Source organism: Canis aureus, chromosome 27 (genome assembly GCF_053574225.1).
Source record: "Canis aureus isolate CA01 chromosome 27, VMU_Caureus_v.1.0, whole genome shotgun sequence".
In the NCBI taxonomy this organism is placed as follows: domain Eukaryota; kingdom Metazoa; phylum Chordata; class Mammalia; order Carnivora; family Canidae; genus Canis; species Canis aureus.
Window position 1 is genome coordinate 4,683,040 of NC_135637.1, and position 26,552 is coordinate 4,709,591.

The 26,552-nt window shown below is 49.2% G+C and overlaps 1 long non-coding RNA gene across 1 annotated transcript in view; it reads left to right on the forward strand.

Annotated features, from left to right (window-relative positions):
• LOC144299691 (uncharacterized) overlaps positions 1-26,429 on the forward strand; it is a 44,107-nt gene extending 17,678 nt beyond the window's left edge. The window contains exons 2-6 of the long non-coding RNA XR_013366355.1: positions 732-871; positions 18,567-18,664; positions 19,373-19,450; positions 21,166-21,287; positions 23,984-26,429. This is a non-coding gene — a long non-coding RNA (uncharacterized LOC144299691). The remainder of the gene's footprint in view (positions 1-731; positions 872-18,566; positions 18,665-19,372; positions 19,451-21,165; positions 21,288-23,983) is intronic.
• Positions 26,430-26,552: the final 123 nt, after the last annotated feature.

The window sequence follows — 26,552 nt, forward strand, 5'->3', positions numbered from 1 at the left end:
ATTTGGGGTGAGTAGTCCCAGGCCACTCATCAGAGCTACAAAGGAGGATGAGGCTAAGGCCCTGACTTTCAGCATCTGCCTCGAGGCTCTTTTGGGGATGCCCTCCCACTCTGCCCAACAAAGGGAGGAAATCAGATGATTTGCTTATAAAATTCAGCACACTGGGAATCTGGGTTCTGTAACATTAGTGATAGTCCACTAATCTAGAAAAAAGAAAATAAGAGAAATATATCTCATGTTGCGATCAAAATCCATCATTTATGAAATGCTCCTTTTTACCCATACTTACTTATGAAGTTGCTAATACTCTTGCACATCTTATGTACCGAAAATCAAAGTGGATCTTTCCTTGGGTGGACCTTCTGTATACTGGAAATCAAACGTGCACTCAAGAATCTCCTATGTCCCCAGGGAGATGGTCTCCTCTGGCACAAACTCCCCTTCACTATGCACACATCTTCAACCCATATGTCCTGTTTCTATTTGCCCATAAAATTCCAGAGTCGGGACTCAGTCTTAGCCCCATTTTCCATGAAAGAAAGGAGGGGAGGATGGAAGAGGTGCTTGCCCAAGATCCCCCGTGATCTCCCTGCAGCAATGGGACTCCCTCTCCTATGTGCTGCTGGTCGACCTTGCTAATCATCAGAAATGACCCCACTTACGCTCTAATGAATTAACCCATATGATACTTCTTTCTCCACCCCACCAACTTTGACTTTATGACTTTTCAGGGAAGAGTTGGCACTGTGGAATAGTTGAGTCACACACGAACGGGGCTGTGCAATGAAGACGCTGCAAGGAATTCCTCACATTCTCTGAGTGTGTGGCACTCACATTTGCTGAGTGTCAGCAACCCCAAAGAGTCAACGTGGTGAGTCTGAAACTGTTACCTGCATGGACCAGTGGTCAAGGTAAACACAGAGCAGTGGGGCCTCAATGATCACGAGTACATGGACCTAGCATCAGGCTCCATGCCCTGCACCTACCTTCACATGTTTGCTCTGCACAAGCCCCCAGCTTGAGGATAAAGCTTCGGAGGGAGACCACCTGACCAAGTGAGCTGGTCATTCTGCACATGCTGGCAACACAGACTCACTGCTCTGGTAATCTGACCCCAGGGCTCTGCATCCATAACTGCCATTGATGGCTACCTCCACTGGGTTCAGCTGATAGGCAGTGTTGCATCCCTCTAGGACCACTGTCCTCCCTGGGCTCCACCTCTCCTCCCTGGACCCTGGGCTTCCTGCCCTTACTCAGTCCCTGTGTCCGCATTCCTGACAGGTTCCCTGTACCCTGCCAGAGCCCTGAAAACAACGTCTTTATTAAACGGTGCATGTGAAGCACTGTGCTTATTCTTTGCCCTCAGATCCCAACCAGAGCCCCAAAGAAAGTGTGAACCATCAGAGATGAGGCCCCTCACCCTGGAGGAGCCAGGGCTCAAAGTGGGGCTCACAGCCTCTGAATATGAGGCCTTGGCTCACACCAGCCCCATTTCCCATTCCCAAGGTCTCCTCTCTCTCCCCACCTGTCCCCTCCTCCTGTTAGAAGTGGACTCGGGGTGTCTGAACCTGTAAGCGGACTTCCAGAGGTCAGCACTTGCAATAAAATACAGCACAACTCCTGAAGGGATGAGCCAACATGAAGAAGCATCTGCGGAGACAGAACATACTCTACTCCTGCAGTCCCAAAGCTTAGAGCATGTAACTCCCAGGGACAGTGGAAAGTATTAACCTGGAGGGCTCCCACGGCCTTTCTTACAGAGCATTCAGAGCAAAGATTCAGGGAACAGAGATCTGCAGTTAGAGGCTCCCGCTGCTCTGACAAGCTACTTCTGATGCAGGTGGTCTGCAAACCACAGGAGGGGAAACAGGTCCCTGGTTCATGCCCGAACGCCAGCCTGCTCTACCCGCCTCGGGCAGGGCAGGGGTCTTCAGGGCCATTAGGGCAGAGCCTTCCATCACCCGCAGTGGTAGGAGAGTGGCGTCCTTGGGTAATAGTCATATATAATGGTAAACATCCTGCGAATTTATAAGTGCAAGGACAGCTATCATCACAGGAACTGTCCTCACGCTGTCATATTAGCTCGGAGCGTTAAACAGCCTTGTAAAAGTCATAGCTATTTTTAGGAAGGACGGCGTCCTTGCACAGAGGCAAGGATGCTTCAGTGTCAAAGCAAAACATAATCTACTGGTGAAAGCAGCCTGTGCCTCCCCTCTGTCACTAAATTACTGGGCCCGACAGCATGGCTGAGCTTTGAATTATTAAATACAAGAATGTTGGCCCCATTTAAGTGCAGTTCCTGTAAGCTCAGTATTGGAAAGAAAGGTCACAGAGGAAACTCTCGGTAGAAAGATGAAAGGAAACGTAGATAGAGACCCAAATGTCCTGGCACTGCCGGAGGAGGAGGCAGAGGAGAAGGGACACAATGGTCCCTCGTGCCCTCGAAGGACAAGTCAGAGTGGAGCAGATGACTCTCAGCCCCGGGACATGGGGGTGGAGCTTCTCCCAGGTACAACCTAGGTTCTCACAAGGAGATTTGCAGATGAGGGGCAGCAAGTGAATACAGACATCTCTGTGCACCAGCCACAGAGCCTGGGAGACACATGCTCAACATCACTATCTACGCTGACCAGGGGAATCTCCTTCATGTTTAAATGTGTCTACACTAACCTGGTGGTCTCCCCACCTCCCTCCCTGTGTCTACACTAATCTGATGGTCTCTGCCTTCTCCTCGCTGTGTCTACACTGACTCAGTGGTCTCCCCCTATCCCCTACTCTGTCTACACTGATCTGCTCTGTCTACACTCACTCGGTAGTCTCCCATCTCCCCAGCTGTGTCTATACTGACCTGGTGGTCCCCAGCCCCCCACTGTGCCTGCACTGGTCTCCCAAGCACCTTGGGCCTGCACTGGCCCCAACTCCATCAGGGATTGCTATGAACCACCTGGAGCAGGTGCTCTGGGACCCTCCCTGCCCACAGGCCCGTGGTTCTCAGCCAGGAGCACCGGCTCCAGTCTAGACACTCAGTTCAGGACTCCTTCCCCGCCTGTGAATCCGTTGCAGACAAACTGTCCTTCGTCAGCAGGTGGATGAACTCCCACCTTAGCCCTGGGCCAGGTGCCAACCCTCCCACCCTCAGCTGCACTGTCCGCATGAGTGTTCTTGAGCTTTCCTGGTTGCTCTCTGCTTCATCTGCCTTTCAGGAGGGCCTCAGCCAGGACTCAGACGGGGAGTGGGGGAGTATTTCCTGCCCCACATGAGCCCTAGGCCAGGTGCCGGCCCTCCCACCCTCAGCTGCACTGTCTGCTGTCCACTATCCTGTGAGCACAAGGCCGCCTGGGCCCGAGCCGCTGAGCCCAGGCAGCAAGGCCTGAAGGGAGGAGCACTCCTCCCAGGCCCTGAGGATGGGTCTTCGGCCCCACCGGTAACTGCGGTGCCCAGGCCCCTGAACCCCAACACCAAGCGAAACAGATGGGGAGTGAGTTGGGGTCAGTGGTCACTGTGTGAGGCCTGTGGAGTTCCAGATGCTCCTCCCTGCACCTCAGGAGCAGCCAGGAGGGTTCAGGCCCCTTCCCACAATCCAGGCCTCTGAGAACCCCCGGATGAGTTTCCCCCAGGTGAGATCCCCCAGGGGAGGCTCTCAGAAGCAGAGGCTCCCCCCATACCCCGAGTCCCCAGGTGAGGCCCCAGGAGAGCTGCCCTCGGGGGTCTGAGCCCACGGACTTGATGGGGAGCAGGCCTGGGGCCCGAGGTCTCCTGGGAGGGAGGATGATGTGTCCCCTGCTGTCACACTCAGACTATGTCTCTGCCTGCAGGAACGGGGCTGAGTGGGACGGCAGAGACTGGGGTTTGTACCAGCCGTGGCTCAACACCCAGAGGACACCTGGTCCCCAAGCCCCTGCCCTCTGCTCCTGGGGCACTCAGGGCTGGCCAAGGGGCAGGAAGTGTGTCCCTGGGCTTCATGCACAACTGCCTGAGACCCCAGGTGACTGGCTTGGCAATAACTGCCCCCGAGTGTGAGTCGGGGCCACGTGACACCCGCGGCTCAGCCCGAGGACGCACGGCAGGTGTGTGTGCTCTGCTCTGTGACCTGAACTGCAGGTGTGAGCAGCAGACGGAGGAGGGTGAACGTCAGGAGGGCTCATCGAGCTCCTTGGTAGGGAGGGGCTCCGAGGTTTCAGGAGGGTAGAGCAGGTCTCCTTTCTCAGGGCCCAGCCTGAGATTGGAGTCACAGGGTGACCTGCTCCCTAGACCCACCCCGGGGGCTGCACGTCGGGGGCAGCAGAGCGCAGACCCCAGGCTGAGGGTCAGTCCTTCCCTTGTGTCATGAACCACCAGGGAGGTGGCGGCAGGTTAGAGCTCAGGAGCAGGCAGAGAGCCAGCCTGGCACCTGGCGGGATCCCTCTCAGCCCCACCCCTCCCTCTGATCTGTCCTCTGGAGCCCTGCCTGGGGCCTGGGGTGGGCAGTTTGCTCTGCCCTGAGGCTGCAGGGGCGAGGGGAGGGGCTCTGTGGGGACAGGTAGAGGGGAGCAGGAGTCCTGGGGCACCTGCCTGCTCAAGGCTGGGGGTCTCTGGGAGCAGGGGCGGCTGGGGTGGGGGCTCAGCTGGAGATGACCAGACTCAGGAAAGCAGGCAGAGGGGGTGCAGAGGGAGCAGTGCTGTCTGCAGAGTTGGGCCAGCAGGGAGGTGTTTCCCACAGTCCCGTGGGAGGCTACCCCAGGGGTGGTGAGCTCCCCGTCACCAGGAGGATCCGAGCAGACATGGCTGATTGACCTGCAGACAGAGGCCTGGTCCTCGGGGAGAGGCTGGCCCCGACCAGGTCCCCATGAGGCTTCCCTGATGAGAAATGTGTGCAGTGGCACCTGGAAAGCTTTGGGCCCTCCCTGCCAAGGTGGCCTCGGGGTCTGGGATGGGGATGGAGGACCCCCTGCCTCTGCAGCTGCTCTGGGGTCTGAGAGCCCCAGGCCTAGGCCCCTGCTCCATGCAGGCAGGGCTCTGGGAGGGCAGGGGTCTCTGTCTCTGTCCTGGATCCTGCACCCCACCCCTGGGCAGGGACGGCATCCAGCTGGTTTCTGATTCCAGAGCTCAGGTCAACCGGGCCCCCCAGTCCCTGTAGCACACGTGGGGAAGGGGAGGGAGGAGGCCTAGAGAACCCTGTCCCTTGGGCAGCCCCCCCTCGGCCTCACCCCCGAGGCAGGACAGGGACCTGGGGGCAGGTATCTGGGCGGAGAAGGTGCTCAGGTGCACAGGGCGGGTGCTCAGGAAGCTGACGCTGCTCCCTGTGCTGGCAGGTAGACAGACGCAGAGATGGCAGGACCCAGTCCAGGTCTCAGGAGGGGCCCCCAGACCAGCCTGCATGCCCTGCGGGGAGTCAATCCTGTTCCCCAGAGGTAGCCCATCCACCTGGAGGCCGAGGCAAGGAGGGAGCCCCAGATGCCTCCAGGAAGTGATCCCAGCACCCACTCCCGGCTGCTCACGGTGACCCCAGGGCAGCTTAGAGGCTGGGATGATCTGTGAGCTCTGTTGACCAGGCCAGGAGCACTCCAGCTTGGAAGAGGCCCCACAGGGGTGGGGAGAAGGGGTCTGGGGAGGGTTCTCAGGTGAGGGCCCCAGAACATCCTTGGGGGCCTGCCTGGGAGCCCTCGAGGGTCACCTGATCTTCATGCCTCAGGAACCGACTCTCCTGGGGGGTGGGAACTGTGTCCCACCTGCCTCCTGCCCAGTGCTACCTGTGAGAGCCCCCACCCAGTTGAGGGGCTGGGGCGCTACACTTGGGGTTTGTAGAGAAGACCTCAGGTGGCTGAGCATCTTTATTTAAATAAGTCATTAGGAAGCATAAAAATCAAGCTGGACAGATTTCTGCTTAAGGACATTGCAGTCTTTAGACTTTAGATTATTTATTCCCTTAATTTCTCCTCTAATGCAATCATAAATCCATATTATTAGATTTTTAATGAATATTAATTTCTTTTTTTGAATATTAATTTCTAAAATGAAAGTCATGTTTCTGATTCTCTCTGAAAGGCCAAGGGAGGGAAGCAGGGTGCATTTCTCAGGCTCTGGAGGCCCCGATTCCAGAGGCAGGTCCTGGATACCCGAGCCCCTAGCAGGACCACCAGCTGTGTGTGTCTGGGGGTCTTTAGAGGAAGGAGGCCCATCCCCTGACCCTGAGAAGGAGATGGAGGCAGGAGGTCGCGGGGGATGGTGGCACAGACACCTCCACGGGTCACGTTGGTTCCACGGAGCGGGTTCACTTACGTGGAGGCTTGTACTGCGAGCCTCGGGGGCCAGCAGGGGTGCAGCGGGTCCCGAGCTGCAGGGTGAGCCGGGCCTGTGGGAGGCCAGTGTGCAGAGCAGGAGCCCAGCGGGGCTGGGGGCTCAAGAGGAGCACGATGAGCAGCCGGCTCCGTCTTCCGTCAGCTGGTGCAGAACTGCCAGGGTCCTCCTGTGACAGCGTCTCCCCCTGGCCCTGGGCCCCACCTCCCGCAGGCACCAACTCCCACAGCCTGGCTGGGCTGCTTCCCCAGGAGGGCTGAGGGCGGAGGGTGGAGGGTAGAGGGCACTGGCGTGTCCTGCCGTCCTGTCCGTCCCCTGATCATCAGGCACCTGGGGACGAGGTCGGGTCAGTGACCGCGTGCCTCCCTCCTGGGGCAGTGCAGCCCCTGACTGTAATGACCCTTTCACCCTGCAGATTCAGAGTCTGGTGCGGTCCACCTTGATGGGGATGGGGGTGAGGGGGTGCTGGAAGCCCTCACCTCCCTTTCCCCAGGGCCACCAGCCTCCCATCAGGACCTCAGGCTCCTTAGAGGTCCTGGGACATCTGTCTTGCAAAGCAGGGCTTCTCAAATACCGTGCCGTTGTGGGGGTCACGGCGGGGGTGGTGTGGGTGGGAGGGGAGTTTGTGGAAACAGAGACTGACTCAGGCAGGATGGAGGCAGGACCTCAGATTTCACATGTCTCCAGAGGTTCATCCACCCATCCTCTGTCCCCTGAATTCCACATGGGGTTTGCCCCCGACCACCTCCCTGCAGAGAGTCCTGGCGCAGCCTGTGAAAGGTCGCCCTGGCCTTGGCCAGTCTGGCTCCAGGCTTGTGTCATCAGGGGGACTGTGCCCGTTCAGACACAGCCAGGGAGAGGAAGGCCGGGGGGCCCTGCACGCATGGCCCTCCTGGGGAGGGGAGAGGCTGCTGTTGAGAATTTGGTTAGTGTTTCCAGGAGGTGACTTATAGAGGCAGAGGGACCCCCCCATGACCAGGCGTCCTGTTCAGTCTCCTTCAGACTCCTGATCACATGGCAGTCACCACTGGGGGCTGGCCTGGCCTTTGACATGTTTCAGCCTTCCTCCTTGCCGTCAGATGGGAGCCTGAGTCAGAGCCTTGGCGGTGGTTGTGTTTGTGTAGCTTTTAATAACAGGGCTGTTTGGAGGCATTTCACGTATTTAAATGAAAAGTGAGTCGTTATTTAAAAATAATTAAGTTTTTAAAAATCAGTTTTGGGTCTACGGCAAAGTCGAAAGGAAGGTACGGAGGTTCCCACGTCCTCCCTCCCCGGGCACAGCCTCCCCGTCGTCAGCATCCCCGCCATCAGGACATAGTTACCACTGCACCTACAAGGACAGGTCGCCCCCCAGAGCCCACGGTTTCCCGACATCCCGCGGGCGTGCTGGGACACCGGTGTGTACTAGAGGGGGTCCTAGATGATGGCCTCACAAGGAGCACTCGCGCCGCCCTGGAGACCCCGTTCATCGTCCACCCCCGGCAACAGAGACAGTCGCATCCCGTGGCTGCAGCCATGCGGTCGGGCTGCCCTCCCTGAGTGACCTGCTCGCCACGTTCCTCCGCGTCTCTTCCTTTTCCAGTTTTAATGAGTCAGAATCACGTGCGAGGTGAAACACTTTGCTGGAAGGGTTCGCTTTCGCTTACATGGCCCAGTGTTCCCATTGACTGTGGGGGGGACCATGTACCATTTACTCTCTTGCAACCAACTCACAAGTTTATTATATAGTATTAACTATGATTTTGCTTCACCTCAGCTCCTTGGGCTGTCTTATAACTGGAAGGTTGCCCTTTTGACCAACTTCTCCCCGCATCCCAGCCCGGGAGCCCCTGGTAACCACCATTCTGCCTCTGAGTTCGCTGCTTCTGAGTTTTTGTTTCGTTTTGTTTTGTTTTTGGAGGGTGGATGGGGTTTAAGAGTCCACATATATGGGAGGTAATACAGTATTTGTCTTTCTCTGACTTATTTTATTTGCCGCAACGCCCTCCGTGTCCATCCGTGTGGTGGGAGTGGCATCGTTTTCTTTTTTTCTCAAGGCTGAATAACCTTCCATAGCACACATACCACATCTTGTCTCTCCATCATCCATCCGTGGACACAGGTGTCTCAGCTACTGGGAGTAATGCTTCATGAACGTGGGGGTGCAGATATCTCTTTGAGACCCTGTTTCATTTCCCCTGGAAACACGCCCAGAACTGGGATTCCTGGGCCATGTGGTAGTTCTATTGTTAATTTGTTGAGGACCCTCCATCATTTTCCACTGCGATGGTAGCAGTAGCGGTTTCAGCTCCCAGCAGGAGTACACCGGGGCCCCTCTTCACCCCATGGTCAACACACTTGCTATCCCCACCGGTTTTGACAGTGGCCATCCTAACAGGTGTGGGGGACATCTCATTGCATCCCCCTGATGATGAGCGATGTTGAGCATCTTCTCATGTGTCTGTTGGCCATCTGGATGTGGTCTTTGGAAAAGGGTTTGTTGCTTCTTCTGCCCAATTTTTAGTTGGTTTTCTTTTTTTGGCAATGAGTTGTATGAGTTCTTTAGATATATTAACCCCCCATCAGATGTATGATTTGTAAATACTTTTTCCTGTTCTGTAGGTTGTCTTTGCATTTTGTGGATTTTCTTTTGCTGTACAGAGCTTCTTAGTTTGCTGTAATCCTGCTTTTTAATTTTCGCTTATCCAAAGCATCATCTCCAAGACCAATGTCAAAGAGCTTCTCTACTGTGTTCTCTTCTAGGAGTTCCTTGGCTTCAGGTATTATGCATCATTAAGGAAATTCAAGGTATTTGGTGAGTGGTATAAGCTGGGATCCAATTTCATGCTCCATGTGGCTGTCCAGCTCTCCCAGCACTGCTGAAGGGACCATCCTTTCCCTATTGAGCAGTCTTGGCTCCCTTTTCAAATATTGGTTGACTGTATATGTAAGGGTGTATTTTGGACTCTATTCTATTGGTGAATGTGTTGAATTTCATGTCAGGACCATGTTGTTTTGAGGACTACAGCTTTGTGTTATACATGAAATCGGGACGTGTGATGCTTCCAGCTCTGTTCTTTTCTCAGGATTGCTTTGGCTTTTAGGGGTCTTTTGTTGTTCCATACAAGTTTTAGGATTTTTTTTTCTGTTTCTGTGAACAAATAACATGAAGTTTTTTTAGGGATGGCCTTCAATCTGTAGATGGCCCTGAGTTATGTGGCCATTTTAACAATATTCTTCTGACTCATGAACTCAGAATGTCTTTCCATTTGTGCCTTCAATTTCCTTCAAGGTCTTATAGTTTTCACTGCACAGATCTTTCACTTCTTTGGTTAAATTTATTCCTATGTATATTCTTGGTTTTGGTGCCATTGTGAATGGGAAAGTTCTCTTTATTTCTTTTTCAGATATTTCATTGGTACTGTATAGAAACACACTGATTTCTGTGGGTTGATTTTGTGTCCTGAAACTTTAGTGAATTCATTGATTAATTCCAACAGGTTTTTTTGTTGGAGTCCTTCAGATTTTCTGTGTCAGATCATATCACCTGTAAAGACAATTTTATTCCTCTTTTCCAATTTGGATGCCTTTTGTTTCTTTTTCTTGCCAGATTGCTCTGGTTAGGACTTTCCAGTGTTGTGTTGAATAGAAGTGGTGAGAGTGAGCATTCTTGTCTCGTTCCTGACCACAGAGGAAAAGCTCTAACCTTTCACCATTGGATATGATATTAGCTGTCGACTTGTCATATATCACCTTTGCTTTGTTGAGGTATGTTCTATACCCAATTTGCTGAGGGTTTTTTATCATGAGGATATTATATTCTTGCCAAATTGTCTTCAGCATCTGTTGACATGATTGGGTGATTTTTATCTTCGCTCTCTTAATGTGCTGTATCATATTTATGGACTTGTATTTTTTTAACCATCCCTGCATCCCAGGGATGAATCACAGTCGACCATGATGTATGATTCTTTGCTGTTGGATTTGGTTTGTTAACACTTTGTTGAGAAGTTTGTATCCGTGTTTATCAGGAATCTTGGTCTATAGTTTCCTTGTCCTGTCCTTGCCTGCATTTGGTGAGGGGAATGCCAGCCTTGTAAGATGGGTTTGGGAGTGTTTCCTCCTCTTGAATTTTTGGTAAGAATTTGAGAAAGATTGGTGTTAATTCCTCCTTAAATGTTTGGTAGAATTCACCAGTGAAGTCATCTGGTCCTGGGCTTCTCTGTGTTGAGAGGCTTTTGATCGTGATTGCATCTCTTTACTTATTATTGATCTGTTCGTAGTTTTAAATTCTTTTTGAGTCAACCTTGGTAGGTTGTGTGTTTCTGGGAATTTATCCATTCTTCTGTGTTATCCAACTTGGTGGCCTTCATTATTTGTAATAGTCTCTGATGATCCTTTCTGTTGCTGAGGTGTCTAGTGTAATGTCTCCTCCTTCATTTCTGATTTTGAGTCTTCTCTTTTTTGTTAGTGTAGCTAAATATTTGTCAGTTTTGTTGATCTTTGTTAATTTTCATTATTGGAGGAGGACAAAACCTCTAAGGGGTGTCTTAGACCACCATGATGACATACGCTCAAGCTCATTTCTTTTTATCTCTGAATAATATTCCATTTTCTGTATGTGCCTCAATTTGTCCAATCACTCACCGAAGAATGTCTTTGTTGCGTCTAAGTTTTGGCAATTATGAATAAAGCTCCTCTAAGCATCTGTGTGCAGGTTTTGTGTAGACATAAGTTTTCAAATCCATAGCGTAAGTACCAGGGAGCTTGCTGGATCTTATGGTAAGACTATATTTAATTTTTTAAGAAACCAGCAAACTGGGGCACCTAGGTGGCTCAGTAGTTTAAACGGCCAACTCTTGATTTTCAGTTCAGGTCAGGTCGTGATCTCAGGATTGTAAAATCAAGCCCCGTGTGGGGCTCTGCATCTGCTTCGAATTCCCTTTGCCCCTCCTCCTACTTGTGTGGGCACTCTCTCTTTATCTAGAAATAAATAAATCTTAAAAAAAATAAATGAAACCACCAAGCTCTTTTCCAGAGTGACTGCACCATTCTGCACTCTTACCAGCCTTGAATGAGAGGTCTGGTTGCTCCAAGTCCTCTCCAGAAATTGGTGTTGTTAGTGTCCTGGACTTTCTGGACTTGGGCTATTCTGTAGGTGTGCAGTGATGCCTAGTCGTTTTAATTTGCATTTCTGGGACATATAACATGGAGCACTTCTTAATGTTTATTTGCTATTAGTCTATCTCCCTTGGTGAGGGGACTCTTCAGGTCAGTGGCCGGTTTTTTAATAGGGTTGTTTATTATTGTTGAGTTTCAAGAATTCTTTGCATATTTTGCATAACAAAATCCTATATCAGAAGTGGCTTGTTGGGGCACTGGGTGGCTCAGTCAGTCAAGAGTCCGATTCTTGATTTTGGCTCAGGTCATGATCTCAGGGTCGTAGTCTCAGGGTTGTGAGATCAAGCCCCGAGTTAGGCTCCATGCTCCTGGGAGGTCTGTTTGGGATTCTCTCTCCCTCCCACCTGCCCCTCCCCCAACTCTCACAGGTGCACTTGTGCTCTTTCTCACCAACAAACAAGCAACAAACAAACATCTTTTTAAAAGGTGGCTTGTCTTCTCAATCACTTGACAATGTCCTAAACACAACAAAAGCTTAAGAAGTTAATCAGGTCCAGCTTATCAATTATTTCCTTCAGGGATCCTGTCTTTGGTGTCATGGCTGAAATAGTGTCACCCCGCCCAAGGTCACCTGGGTTTTCTCCTGCATTATCTTCTAGAAAGTTTTGCACTTCAGGTGTTGATCCATCTTGAGTTAATTCTGTGTCTAGATTCAGTTTGTTTTTCTGTGAGAATGTCCAGGTGTTCCAGCACCATTTGTTGAAAAAGTTGTCTTTGCTCCATTGTTTGCTTTTTTCCCTGCATCAGAGATCGGTTGACTCTGTATTTCTGTGGGTCTATTGTTGGCTTCTCTTCTGTTCTGTCAATGTGTGTGGCTATTCTTTCACCAATGCCACACTGTGTGGGTACTGGAGCGTCCTAGTAAGTCTTGAAGTTAAGTAGGCAGTCGTCCTCCTCCTCTTCCTTCTCTCTCCTCCTCCCCCTTGTTTCTTCCCTCCTCCTCCTCCCCTTTCTCTTTCTCTCCCTTATTCTTTTTCTTTTCTCTCTTCCCCCTCCTCTTCCTCCCTCCCTTTCTCCCCCTTCCCCCTCCCTCCTTCCTCTCCTCCCTCCTCCTCTGTTCTTCCCCCTCCCCCCTCCCCCTTTCTCCTCTCCCCTCCCCCTCTGTCCCACTAGGAATCCACCAATGGATTTTAGCACACCCCATTGCTATTGCCTTTCCCCTCTGCCTCTTGCCCACGAGATGCCATCTAGTGGCACAGGTAAGATGCTGCCAACCAAAGGACTGGCAAGAGGGGAGAAGGAGAAGGGAAGAGAAGTGGAGGGGAGAGGGCCTCTCAAAGCTTCTGGTCTGAAGTAGTGCACGTGACTCCCTCCCACACTCAGTTGGCCAAAGCAAGGTCACTAGAGCAGCCAGAGCTGGGCAGGGTTGGGCTATAGAATCCGGTCCCAGGGAGGAGAAGCTGATCAGAACAGTAGGAGCTGTCACAGTCCCTTTCCTAAAAGACTGTCCTAGATTGTCTCAGGGAATGACCTTTTTTCTCCCCTTCTGTTGAAGTTTAATTTACAAATCAGAGGTGCACAGCCCAGGAGATTTGCACAAGGGCACATCAGGAGGCAAGGCTGCCCGCAGAACAGAGGACCCGCCGCCCTCTCGCTTAGGACCACCGTTCCTCCAAAACCCAGCAGGTGCGACCATGTCCACAGAAACAGCTGCTAAACGTCTGAGGTTAGAAGTGGGAAAGGGACTGTAGGAACGGGATGGTTCCAGAGCAGAAGGAGGCCCAGAATTGTGCCTGGGGCCGGTCAGCTCCAAGGACAAATAGAGCAGAACTCTGTTCCCTTTGCCCCCCTTCCTGGGGATTTTGGCTTTGTTTACATTGCTTCCCGTCCGCCTATATTCCCGAGCAGTCGGTCCACCAGAAAAATCTGTTAGAAACCGAAGGACATTAGAGGCGGTCACTGTTACCATGTGGGCATTTCTCAGCCCGGGGAGTAAACAGCCGAGAGTCCACTCGCATTAAAACTGAGCAAATGCTAGATACTCAGCGTCCTTTCCTGGGTGGATTTTGTGCTGTTCCTATGGAAATAGCAGCGTTCGCGCTAATGCCGCAACTTCCATGGTCGATGTGCCTTTGCCCCAGCTGTGGGCACTTGCACAAATGTCCCAACGCTCGCTCCTTCGGGGAGGGTTGTGCCTGGTGGAGGGAGTGTTGTTTTAAGGCAGGGGAACAGAAGGTTGGCTTCAGGCCCCTCTGCACTTGGTCTCTGGGGGAGCAGAGGTGCCTTCCGCTGTGGCTTTGCATCTTTGCAGTGAATAGGAGGAACAAGCTTCTCAATGGCCTGCCTCTAGGGGAGTTCAGGGGCTGTCCCAGTTCTCCTTCAGCCAGCAAGAAAAGCTCTGAATTCCAGCGGACAGTGGTGAACTCAGACAGTGTGTGATCAGAGACTGGAAAGAAAAATCCAAACCAGACGCTGCTTGTTGAGCAGAGGGAGCCTGCGAGATGCCTCTGAACGTCAATGTGCACTCTGTAGCCTCGAAAAGCAGAAACAGGCACCAGGGATGGAGCAGTGTGCAGTGACTGTCTGAGGATAGGGGGCCGCTGTGGGGCCTGTGCTGGGCAGTCCTGGCCTCCCCCAGCCCGTGTGGGTGGTGGAGGTCACCTGGGGGGAGGTGGTGGCTGTGCCAGTACTGGTGATTGTGACAGAGTGGGGTCCATCAGAGGGAAGCTGGGGTGCTTGGGAGCAATGTGTGAGATGCAGGGAGGAACGTGCTTGTCCCTGGCCTGTCTCTGGCCCCGCACATCACTCGGTGAGGGTGCTGTGCTGAGCGTGTTTGCAGCACATAGAGATCCATGTCTGTCCTGCAACATGCCAGCTGCCCCCTCTTCTGATGCTCAGCTGGAGCAACAGGGACAGGGCATGGCTGCAGGGCAAACCGTCCTTGGTGGGTACGGTGAGATGCCCTGTCCTCACGCTATAACTCAGGAGTTCTGGAGACCCAGAGAAGTAGCTGCACAGGGGTGACAGCTCCCGTAAAGGGACAGAGACGGGAGACGTGGTGTTAGGTGGGGGTGGGTTCCCGTCTCAGCCCCACTGCATTCAAAATGACTATTCCTTCTTTGGAAATTACAAAACTTGAACATGCTGCTTTCACCTTTCTCCTCAGAGGAGTGTGTGACAGGCTGCTCCTCAGGACCCGTCACCCCATCCAGAGGGAGTCAGTGGCATATCCAAGGGGGTAAACTGAGAGGCACTAGTGAGCCTGGGGACAAAACCCTAAACCCTGTGTCACCTTCGTCAGAGGCCACTGGAGGTGGGTCCCTGACAGGAGAGGGAATGCAGGGACGGCCCCGCACACAAAAGTCCGTGTCATACAGCACACAGATGGCAGTAAGGGGATCGTCTCAACTGGGCCAGAAGAAGCATTTCACCAAATGCAGCCTTCTTTCACGATGAAAACACTTAGGCTTAGAATGCGGGGAGACCTCCTCAACATGCTCAAGGGCATATTGAACCCACAGCTAACACCCTTGCAGGTGAGAGAGTGAGAACTTTCCTCCAGGATCAGGAGCACGAGACCTGCTGCAGCTCCTTCTTTTCCACGTACTATTGTGATCCCTGGCCAGAGCAATTAGACAAGAAAAAGAAATAATAGGCAGAGAACCCGGGGAGAAAGAACCAAGGTCCCCTGTGTTCACAACAACATGGTCTTGCATGTACAGAACTCTAAAAACTCCAACAAAGGAAACAGCCGTTAGCGCTGACAGATTCAGGAAGGTGGCAGGACACAAATCAACCTGCAAAAATCACTTGTGGTTCAATACACTGATGACAAGCCTTCCAAAAGGAAGTTAAGAAAACACTTCCTTTTCAAATGACACCCAAAAGAATAAGATATTTAGAAATAAATTTGACCAAGGAGACAGAAGACTTGTGCATGATAACTACACAGTGTTGCAGAAAGAGAATGAAGAAGGTGTTAATACATGGACAGATGTCCTGTGTTCACCGGCTGGCTGACTTGACATTGCCAAGACAGCACCACTCCCCAGAGTGGTCTGCAGGTTGCATGCCATCACTACCACAGTCCTAAAAAACGTTTTTTTGTAGAGATAGAAAAATACATTCTAGATTTCAGATGGAATTTCAAGTGACCGTAATAGCCAAAATAATTTTGACAAGGAAAAACAAAGTTGGAGGGCTCACAGATTTGATTTCAAAATATATTGCAAAAATGCAGCAACAGAAATAATGTCGTTCCGGCACAAAACAGAAGGATAGGCCAATGGAAGGGAAGAGAAAACCCAGAATTAAGCCCTCATCTACTTGGTCAAATGATTTCGAGTGAAGTTGCTAAGACCATTCAATGGGGGAAAAGACAGGTTGTGGTTTGTGTGCGTGTGCATGCGTGTGTGTGTGTGTGTGTGTGTGTGTGTGTTTTAATGAAGAGTGTTGGGGAAACTGGATATCCACATGTCCACAAAAGAAGGACGCTGGACCCCTTTCATGACCCAAATCAATGAAAACTGGATCAAATATCTAAATGTAGGAGCTGAGCCTCTGCAACTCTTAGAAGGACACACAGGAGCAAAGATTCATGATGTTGCATTTGTCAGTGATTTATTGGCTATAACACTCAAAGCACAGGCAACTAGAAATCACAGATGATTTAGACTTCCACAAAATGAAAACTTTGGGGCATCAGAGGACTCATCAAGGGCATGAAAAGACAACCCACGGGACGGGAGAAAATATCTTCATATACCCGGTAAGGGATCAACACCCAGAATATATACAAACTCCTACAGCTTGGCAACAACAAAATGATCCAGTTAAAAAATGGGCAAAGACTCGGAATAGCCATGTCTTCAGAGAAGACACTCGATTGGCTAAGTGGCACGTGACACTCGACGTCCCTCCTCGTCAGGGGAACCACAGGACAGTCACCAGACACCACGGCTGTGAGGAGTGCTGTTGTCAGAACCCAGAGCACGCGAGGCCGTGGAAGCTGTGCATCCACCACAGACACAGCAGGAAGCCACGGGAAGACTCGGGCAGGAAATACCGTGTGACCCCGTGGTTCCAGTCCAGGGCTTTGCCCCCAAGGACCTTAGAGCAAGGGGTTTACGAGGCACGTGTACTCTGTGTGCAAAGCGGCTGCGAGCTGGCCGTGACCCCGCTACGGACTCCCCAGCATCTGCCCGCCCTGGGGGACACCAGGGCCACGTGCGCCTGGGCCTGGGGGTGGGGGTGACCTGTGGTGCCCTCTGACTCCATGCCCGCTCACAGGGTCAGCTCTGCAGCGGGGTCCCTTCCCTGACTCCGTCTGTCCCTGGGGGGCTGGCCTCCCACCCCTGGACAGCAGCCAAGCCCCAGATCTTGAGATCTGCACTTTCCAAAATTAAATTCCTCTCTAGACTAGAGGCTTTTCACTCAAACAGCAATCTCTTGTAATTGCTCATTTTGGGATATGAACAAATACTTCCTTCACAAAAGCCTGTGGATATAATGTTAAGGGAAAAAAAATCTATTGCATTTCTGGGCTCCTTTTGCCAACGGCACTAAACCCCATTTCTTATTAGTTTTCTGCGAGCAAATTGATTGTTGTTTCCCTCTTTATTGCTGGTCTCAGTGGAACCAGGATAGTGTGAGGACAGGGATTCTGATTCTCCAACCTCTGCGCCCTGTGGCTCTTCAACGTGGTGCCAGAGTGGGGAGCCTGGACTGGAGTCACGGACTCAGATGGGGGCGTCAGGGGACACGAGAGAGGCATCCAGGAGGGGCTGTGAGGACAGGAGCTTGCGTGCGCCCCCTTGGAGGGGCGGCCGATCGTTGCCAGGCGGACACAGTCCAGAGTCACCAAGACTCCAACTGTTGAGGAGCATCAGGTTGTCTGCACTCAGGTGAGGCCTGGGGACGTCTAGGGGTGGCTCTTGTGCAGGACGGCCTCTCTGCCCTCCAGATCCAGGCTGCACCGCGTTCACCCCACGCCATGACCTGGGCACCCCCCCACACACACACCTCCTGCCTGGTGTTCAGGTTCCACCAGTGGGAGCTCCTAGGAGTGAGGGGTGGGTGGGGAGAGGCTGGGGTCCTTCCTGCTGGGAGCTGCGTGGGGAGGGGGGGCAGGAGCCGTGATGTCCCCTGTGCCCTTTCTCAGAGACCCTGCAGCACGTTGTCCCCTCCACGCCCTGCAGGCGTTGGGGACCAGAGCATGAGGTCACAGGGCACCACCTCTCACACATCATGGCCACGGCATGACCCTCTTGGCTCGTCTTTCCTGCAGGCTGAGGTCAGTGGAGGCAGGCAGGGTGCAGATGGTGAGGGTGGGGGTGTCAGGCCCAGGAATTCCTGGGAGAGGGGGACCCTGGGGATGGCGCTGAGGTCCACGGGCCACCAGTTGGTCTAGGAGAAGAAAGGTGGGCCTCCAGAGGACAGAAGAGGCTCCAGGCACGGCTCCTGGTTCCACTAACGTGGACGTGCAACAGGACTGTGGCTTTGGGAGCTAGGCTCTTTCTCAGGGTGTCGAATTTTTCACGTTTGATGTCACTCATATATTTTGAAACAGATTGGGGCCACAATCCTCAGAGTTCTTATTTTCAGTTCACGTTATGCCCCAGCCCCGCCCCCGTGAATATGTGTCCACAGCATGTTCTATGACAGCTTTCACTGTGCGGATCCCTCCAGGAGAAAAGTCACCTGTCTTATGGATGCCTGGGTGTGTCGTCACCCCACTTCCCTTGGGCCTGCTGTCAGTGCCACCCCTGCGGGCATGTCCCAGGAGCCTGTCCCCTTGTGAGCCTGTTCATTGGTTGAAGGCTTTGACACATGTCACCATGCCAGCCTGAAGTGTGCAATGACACTTCCCTGGCCCTGGCAGTCCCTGAGGAGACTGCCTGGATCCTGTCAGTTGGATTACTACAGTTTTCTTCTTTAAACCAGATGACAAAGGTATCTTGCCTTTTCATTTGTGTGTCCAAGAACCAGCGATGTCGGGTTCTCCGCCAGCTATGTTGTTTACATGTCTTTTTATATCTTTTGTACACCCTGTTTACACAGGGGCCTCCCCCACTGACTTGAATACATTCTTAATATACTAAGGATATGAACTTGCTATATTTTCTCCAAATACTTACCTTCAGCTCATTTACCTCAGCCCAAGCATTTGCTATGTGTATCTATCGCAACAGGGGTTTTCTCTAAGTGCCGTGGTATGTCTGCTCAGATGGAGATGTCCGCCTGCTTTCCATGGGTGCGGTCTGACCTAGGAGGACACCATTTTAAGCAGGTATTTCTGCCCTGACCCTTATGTTCCTCCTTCCCCAGTTGCATCTGCTTTGAATGTGGATGTCACTCTGCTATTGCAAGTGTGTCTACTGTGAGCAGGGGTAGCTCCTGATTCCCAGGTGTATTCCGTGACCTGGGTCATGACCCTGATTCCCAGGTCAGTCTTCGCAGACTGAGGAAGTCTCCTGCGGTGGTTCTCTCACAGCTTAGGTAAAGCTAAACTGCCCTGGGACGACTGTTTAATTCCCAAGTGTGTCTACCCTGACACACTGAGATGTCTGCCTAATACCAAATGTTTGTGTTCACTGACTTAGAATGTCTTCCTAATTCCCAACATGTGCACTTTTACATGGAAGTGCATGCTGGTTCTGCAGTGTGTCTACAGTTACCAGTAATATTTCTCCGGTTCTCTGGCTTGAGTAGTCTTCCTTCGTCCCCTGGTATGCACCAGAGAAATCAATGAGAATTTATTTCTACCTTAATTAGGGATGTCTCCCTAGGTCTCCAGGTGTGTCTCCCCTAAATTGGGATATCTCTCTAGTTTACAGGAGTGTGTAGCTTGACTATGGACATCTCCTTAATTTCATAGGCGGTGTACTCTGAAACTGGGTAACCCTGTAATCCCCCTCATATGTCTTTGGTGACCTGGAATGTTTCCTTATTTCCCCAGGAGTGTTACCCTGACCTGAGAGTCTCCTTAATTCCCCAGGTGTGTCTACCCTGACCTGGAATATCTTAATAACTCAGATATGTCTTCATTACCGTGGATTTCTCACTAGTTCCTCAGGTATGTTTGTTTAATCTGACTTGGGTTTTCTCCCTTCTGCACATTTGTCTCCCAATTTTGGGATGTTTCCCCAATTTTACAGGAGTGTCTTGCTGACCTGGAATACTTCCCTAACTCCACAGATTTGATCACCTTAATTGTGGACACCTACTAATTCCTTATGATACTAAACAGGTATCTTCCTAGTTTGCTGGGGGTGACTCCTCTGAATTTCAATGTCACCTTAGATCTCCAGCTTTTATACATTGACCCGGGAGTTCACCCTAATTTCTAGGTGTATCTACTCTGAAATTAGAGATCTGTGGTATGCCCAGTTATGTCTACACTGACTCTATTTCCTCCAGTATGTCTATATTGACCTGATATTTCTACCTATCTCCCCACGTGTTTCTACTCTGACCTTGATGTCTCCCCAGTTCATAGGTGGGTCTACCTTGGCCAGTGATGTGTCCCTCATTCCCAAGTGTGTCTACATTAACCAGTGATGTCTCCTAGGTGTATTTACTCTGGAATATCTCTGATTCCTGAGTGTGTTTGCACTGATTGGGGTAATGGTGTGATTCCCAGTGTGTCTACTGTGACCTGGCATGTCTTGCTGGCTTCCTCAGTGCCTCAACGTTGACCACTCATGTCTCCATAATTTTCAGCTATGTCCCGGCTGGTATCTCCCTAGTTACCAGGTTCATATCCTGATGTTTCTCTAATGACCCAGGAGTGTCTACTCTGGGGATGACTCCCTCCATCTGTACATCTCCATCTGTGTCTATATTGACCTGGGGTATCACCCCAATACCCAAGTGTGCCTTCTCTGACATGAGTATTCCTTCTAATTCCCCATCTGCATCTACAGATGTTTCTATACCAATCTGGTAGGTCTCCCTATATCCTCAGGTATGACTTTTGTGACCTAGGTTCTCTTCATAATTGCCTACAGTATCTATACTGACCTGGGAATTCTTCCTAATTTCTAAAGTATATCTAACAGACATGTGCTGTCTCTCTAATTCCCACCTGTGTGTCAGTAAACTTGATCATCTCCCTAATTCTCAGCCATTATCTATCCCTCATTTTCATTTGGGTCTATACTGACCCAGTTGTTGCCCTAATTCTCCCATGTGTGTACACTGTCATGGAATAGTTCACTAATCCCCAGCTGTATCTACTATGACCTGGGGGGTATCTCTAATTCTGTATGTCTGATCTCCAATGACCTGAGACATCTCATTGATTTCCTTAGTGTGTCCAATCTGACCTGACACGCCTTCCTTATAATTCAGGTTTGTCTCTGCTAATCTGAGTTGTCTCACCAATTCCACAACATAGTTGCGTTTAGCCTAATTTGGAATGTCTCCCCAGTTCCTCAGGTGTGTTACCATGGCCTGTGTTATCTCCATTCCTTAAGATGTGTCCCCACCAATGTGGGATGTCTCTGCAAATGTCCAAGTATGTCTACTTTATTCAAGTTATTTCCCTAAGTCTTCATGGTTTCCTTCACTAATCTGCAATGTCTAATTCTACTAGCATCTGTGATGGACATGTCACTGCTTACACACATGTTTGTGCTAACCTGGGATGTCTCTCTAGTCACCCCGTAGTAACTACCCTGACCAGGTAGATCACTTTAGATCCCCAGCTGTGTGACCAGATGTGTGAATGTTTCCATGAGATCCCAGGTGCATCAATTCTGAACTTGGATATCTCTCTGATTCCCCAAGGTGTCTCTACCCTGACTTGGAATATCTCTCTGATTCTCCAAGTGTGCCTTAACTGACCTGGGATGGCTCCCCTGTTCCACAAGTATGTTGATCCAAACTTGGATGTATACCTAATTTCCCAGGTATGTCTACACTCACTCAAAAGTCTCACTACTCTCCAGTTGCATCATCCTGGACATTATAGGTCTCCCTAATTTCCAGATTGTGTCTATTCTGACCTAGGAGCTATGAATATTTCCCCAGGTTATTCTCTTCTAACCAGGAATGTCTCACTTGATCTGGAATGCCTCCTTAAGCCCTATTGTTTCTATCATGATCTTTGAATTATAATCCCCAGGTATATCTTCTCTGATGAGGGATGTCACTCTAAACTCCCCAGGTACAACTATTCTGAGATGGATGGTTTCCCTAATTCACAAACTGTGTCTACTCTTTTCTGGCATGTCTCCTTCTTTTCCCATATGCTTCTAGTCTCACCTCATAGGTCTAAGTCCCCAGGTATGTCTACACTGACCAGGGATGTCTCCCTATTTTCTAGGCAGGTCTACACTGACTCGGGATGCCCCCCTCATTCCTTGAGTTTTCCTACACTGGATTGGTATATCTCTCTACTTTCCAAGATATTTCTACACTATGTAGGATGTCTTCCTAATTTCCATGTGTGTCTACTGAGACCTATCTCCATACTTTCCTAGCTGTACCTGCCTTGACCTTAGATATCTCCTTAGTTTCACAGGTGTGCAGTCTAATTCTGTGGGTGTGTATGCTATCAAAAGAAAATTCAGTGAGTTTTACTTGAGATTAATATTTTATTGAGTGGGAAAACAAGCATTTTGGGAACAGAGAAACATTCAAACTGAAAATGGCTAAAAAATTATGCTGTTACAGCTCAGTTTATAAAGCATGAGTGTGTTAAGTACTCATTTTCCATTGGGATTGATAATTAGTAACTCACATTCTTTTCATGACATCAGCTTGCTTGATTACGGCTGATCAGCTTTCTACATGTGAACATGATGTTACAGAATCCAAGCTAAAGTTTTGTTTTAACTTGGACTTCACATTTTTAGAATCAGGACAGTTTTAAGATCTGGTTAGGTAAGTAGGAGTCACCACATATCCAAATGGTGGTCACTATTTCATTTTTTCTGCCCTCCCCACCTTTTGATCACTGTCTCAATAGAAGTGAGAGTGGTCAACTATTGAGCATTGATTGCTCTTGGTTATCACATGATCCTCCTTCTGTGGACATCTGAGGGTCATGAATGAGAGTCTGATAATTCTTATGCATGAAGTTTTGTTGTTCAGTTACCATGGAATGGAGGTGGTTTAATTAGTCCATGGCTACTGAAAAGCACTGAAGACCCTTAAAAGAATACAACCCAGAGGGATATCATTAATATGATTAGGAGAATAACATCAAGTCTTTGAAAAATACCCCAAAGCTAATGTACCCATTTATTTTTTTAGTTGGTTAAATCAGATCTGGTTTTTACTTTTACAAGCCATTCTTCATTTTTCATAATGTATAATTGGGTTTCAATTTTTGTGTTATTTATATAAGGAAAACACATATTAGACTTTATTCTCTGAATAAGAATGACATTGGTAAGATCAGGCAATTGCCTGACATTATTGCATTGATACTTACTGTAATTGTAGACATTCTGCAATAGAAAAGGTCACTTCTAAGGAGTTTTGGTTTTGGGGGTCTCCAAAACCCCCTCCCCATCTGTATCTAACTTGTAAAGGTAGATATACCAGGGGAGCAAGGTCCACCTCCCAGGTAAGAGGAGTAACACTGGGATTTAGAGAGAATTCTAGGTCAGGGCAGACATGTGTTACAGAAAACTCACCTTGGGAAATATGGAGACATCCCCATTAAGTGTACACAAGCCTGTAGAATTGGAATGATGCTCTAGGGTATCATAGAGACATTCCAGGCAAGTGTGTATGTACCTGAGTTATTAGGGAGACACCATATGTGTATAACCTGAACCTAGGTAAGTAGGGAGGCATCCTTGACCAGGGTAGACAAAACTGGGGACCTAGGGGCACTTCCCAGGTCTGTGTAGAAATACTTGAGGAATCAAGATTATATCCTAGATCATGGTAGCTTCCCCTGGGGAAACAGCATCACATGTTAGAGTAGACATACCTGCAGTATTGGGGAGACATCCCCAGTCAGAGTAGAACTACCTGGGGAAGCAGTGTCATTCCAGGTCATATTATACTCTGCATGGAACATCCTGGTCCTGTTAGACAATCCAGAGTGACAAGGGAGACGTCAGGGTGGGTGTTACTAATGATGAAAGAGAACAATGCACCAGGTCAGTATAGACACACGGATTTGAGAGAGACATCCCAGATCAGCACTGACCTACCTGGGGAACTAGAGAAACATCCAAATCTGATTAGACACACAGGGAATTAGACATCGCAGGTCAATGTAGATACACTTAGAAAATTAAGAACATATTCTGGGTCATAATAGACATAACCTGGGGTTTTATAAAGTTATCTTTGTTCAGTGTAGACACTTCTACATAATTAGATATCCCAGCTATGAACAGACACACCTTAGTAGTTAAGAAGACATCTGAGATTAAGGCGGGCATACTTGGGGAACAGTGAGATAAACCATGTCGATGTAATACCTGGACTATTAGGTAGACACAGCAGGTTAAGTGCAGACATATGGGGGAATTAGGGGACCATTCAAGGCTAGTGTAGACATAAATAGGGTATTAGGCATTCTGAGCATCATGGCAGTGTAAGACATCTCTGCTTTTTGTCTCCTTTTTAAACAACTAATCAGGCATCCATCCATGAATAAAAGTGCCTCTGAGATACAGCCCCAAATGCCAAAGGATCCAGGAATAGTGTCACCCAACTATGCATCCATTAGTAGGCAACAGCCCTCCATAGGGACTGCACACCCAGCCAGAGCCCTGAGGGGGCCTGCTTAAACCATCTTGCTACTATCAAAGAAACCTCAAGAGTGCTGATTTGGACAGACATCCACAGACAAGGGAGGCCTTATGGGAGTCCAATATGTCCCAAGTGGAGGTCCTTGGAGTCTGGATACACTGGAAATTATAAAAAGAACTTTGCCAATGCCACCCCTCCTCAAAAGTGACACTATGTGGGGGCTCAACTAGAAGGCAGCAAACTCTCCTGCTGGAGGGAGAACTAGGAGTACCTGGCTTCCCCAGCCATGTGGGATGCTGCAGGAGAAATCCATTCCCTCTGGCAGCACCCAGAGTACTGAGGCAGGTTATCCATGACTCCAGGAAAGAGATCAGGAAACAGGTGGATGAGAAGATCAAAGGGTATTGAAGGGACACTGTCCTGATGATAGGATAACAACCGGAAGTTCACTCATGAGCTTCTGGAAGAACCTCCACCTGAGGATCCCCAGCCATCTAAGAGTATTGAACCCATACATCCCCAGTGCTGTGGCTGGCTCCCTGGGGCAACCCTTCTGGGAAACAGGAGAGGTGAGTTCCACAGACCAGAGAAGACATACAAGCTCAAGAATTCTTCCCCAAGAAGGGGCAGAAGCATGGAGCAAATGTATCCACAAAGGGACAGAGAACATCCAGATCTAACAGGATATCCCACCTGAAGGCAATTTGCAAAGACTAAGGTGGTGTCCACCACTCCACATATCAGAGCAGCAACATAAAACTACAAGGAACATGAAGAATCAAGGAACATGTCATCACCAAAAGGTAACAATAATCTAACAATAATCCTCCAATAACCAAACATAAAGGCTAAAGTTTGTGATCTAGCTGATAAAGAGACCAAAGAAAACATACAAAGGATTTTTTTTTTCAGAAACAACAAAGAGAAAAAAAGAAACAAATTCTGGGATTATAGAATTCCATGAATGGGATGAAAAACGCATCCACAGCAGAGTGGATAAAATAGAAGATAGAATAAGTGAGCTACAGGATAGGAACTTTGAAAGAGCATTACAAAAGCATAGACTATCTATGGGACTCCATCAAAAATACATATATCAGAAAAATTACAGTTCCAGAAGGAGAAGCATGAAGGGCATCTGGGTGGCTGTTAGTTAAGTGGCTGTCTTTGGCTCTGGTCGGGATCCTAGAGCCCTGCATCAGGCTCTCTGCTTAGCAAGGATCCTGCTTCTTCCTCTCCCTCTGACATTCCCCTTGCTTGTGCTCTGTGTCAAATAAATAAATAAAATCTTAAGCTCTATGCTTTTTTTTAATCTAAGAAATAATGGCTGAAACTTCCCAAACCTGGAGAGAAACTTGGACATCCAAGTTCAGGAAGCTGACAGACCATTGTGTCTCAATGCCAAAAGGTTTTCCCCAAGATACATTCATTATAATAAAACTGTCAAAAATCACATAGAGATAATCCTAAAAGTACCCAGAGAAGAAAATATTATAACTGCCAAAGGAACCTTCACTGGATGATCAGTAGATTGCTCAGCAGAAATCCTACAGGCCAAGAGAGAGTGGGATGACAAGTGTTGTAAGAAAAAAAAATTGCCAGCCAAAAATACTCTCTCTGGTAAGGTTATCCTTCAGAAATGAAGAAGTAGACTTTTCCAGACAAAAGCTGAGCTAGTTTGTCACACTAGACCCTCCTTATGAGAAAGCCGAAAAGTGTTCTTTCAGCTGAAGTGAAAGGATACTAATCGTGACATGAGAACATATGAGTAAGGTTACAATGGAATATTAACCACTTAGCTATAATATAAAGGTCAATGTGAGTATTAAAATAATTATAGCTATTATAATTAATTAAAGACTATACAATTTAAAAGAAAAACAGTGTTATCAAAAATATAAAAGGGGTAACAAGTGAGAATTTTGTAAGTGAAGTTTCTATCAGCTTAAAATTATTTCATCTATGAGACATCTCATGTTAGCCTCATGGTAACCCAAAGCAAATATCTAAAGTAGAGGCACAAAAGATAAAAGGGAAACAGAGCCCAGCCCCACAGAAAAGCGAGTTACAATAACAGGCAGAAACAGAGGGTGAAAGAATGGAAATACAAAACAATTAGGTGATGGCTTACTATTGCCACTTTGTTATCAGTAATCACATTAAATATAAATGGACTAAATTCATTAAATTAAAACACAAAGAGTAGCTGAATGGATTTTTAAAAAAATATTATTTATTTATTTATTCAAGAGAGACACACACAGAGAGAGGGGCAGAGACACAATCAGAGGAAGAAGCAGGCTCCATGCAGGGATCCTGATGTAGGACTCGATCCTGGGACTCCAGGATCACACCCTGGGCCTAAGGAAGGCACTAAAACCACTGAGCCACCCAAGGATCCCCTGAATGGATTTTTTAAAAAGACCCAACAGGAATGCCTGGATAGCTCAGCGGTT